Source organism: Poecilia latipinna, unplaced genomic scaffold (assembly GCF_001443285.1).
Source record: "Poecilia latipinna isolate Pla-1442-1.1 unplaced genomic scaffold, P_latipinna-1.0 Scaffold112, whole genome shotgun sequence".
NCBI classification, from domain to species: Eukaryota; Metazoa; Chordata; class Actinopteri; order Cyprinodontiformes; family Poeciliidae; genus Poecilia; species Poecilia latipinna.
This window is the reverse complement of record NW_015112728.1, coordinates 163,343-164,046: the sequence shown is the minus strand read 5'-3', so window position 1 is coordinate 164,046 and position 704 is coordinate 163,343. Positions and strand designations below refer to the sequence as shown.

General features: G+C 38.9%; 3 non-coding genes across 3 annotated transcripts; all 3 read right to left on the bottom strand.

The window, feature by feature from the left end:
- Positions 1-57: 57 nt before the first annotated feature.
- trnar-ccu (transfer RNA arginine (anticodon CCU)) lies at positions 58-144 on the bottom strand. Its single transcript is given in 2 exon segments — positions 58-93; positions 108-144. It is a non-coding gene; the product is annotated as a tRNA-Arg (tRNA).
- Positions 145-356: 212 nt separating this feature from the next.
- On the bottom strand, positions 357-443 carry trnar-ucu (transfer RNA arginine (anticodon UCU)). The gene is given in 2 exon segments: positions 357-392; positions 407-443. It is a non-coding gene; the product is annotated as a tRNA-Arg (tRNA).
- Positions 444-542: 99 nt separating this feature from the next.
- Positions 543-629, bottom strand: trnar-ucu (transfer RNA arginine (anticodon UCU)). The gene is given in 2 exon segments: positions 543-578; positions 593-629. It is a non-coding gene; the product is annotated as a tRNA-Arg (tRNA).
- Between the last annotated feature and the right edge of the window lie 75 nt (positions 630-704).

Sequence of the window (704 nt, the reverse complement as noted above, 5' to 3'; positions counted from 1 at the left end):
CAATAATGCATCTCTTAAGATCAGGTTTATTTTTAGTTTGAGGAATGCATATAAGAATGACTCTGGTGGGACTTGAACCCACAACCTTTGAATCACTTCATCATGTGTAGGAGTCCAAAGCGCTATCCATTGCGCCACAGAGCCTTTGTAGAAGTCAGCAGGGTCTTATTAAGGCTACATACTCTCTGTTTTCACTATGCCTTGAAGAAATGTAGTCCTACTAGTTGGTACAAATATTCAAAATGCCCTCTATTACATATTTTTTTATCTGACTACAGTCTCTTCAATAATTGACAGTACAATAATGCATCTCTTAAGATCAGGTTTATTTTTAGTTTGAGGAATGCATATAAGAATGACTCTGGTGGGACTTGAACCCACAACCTTTGAATTACTTTATCCTGTCTAGAAGTCCAATGCGCTATCCATTGCGCCACAGAGCCATTGTACAAGTCAGGTGGTTCTCAATAACACTGGATATGCTCTATTTGCTGAAGACGTGTGTAAGAATTTTAATTATGTTTGAGAAATGCATAATGCTATGACTCTGGTGGGACTTGAACCCACAACCTTTGAATTACTTTATCCTGTCTAGAAGTCCAATGCGCTATCCATTGCGCCACAGAGCCTTTGTAGAAGTCAGCAGGGTCTTATTAAGGCTACATACTCTCTGTTTTCACTATGCCTTGAAGAAATGTAGTCCT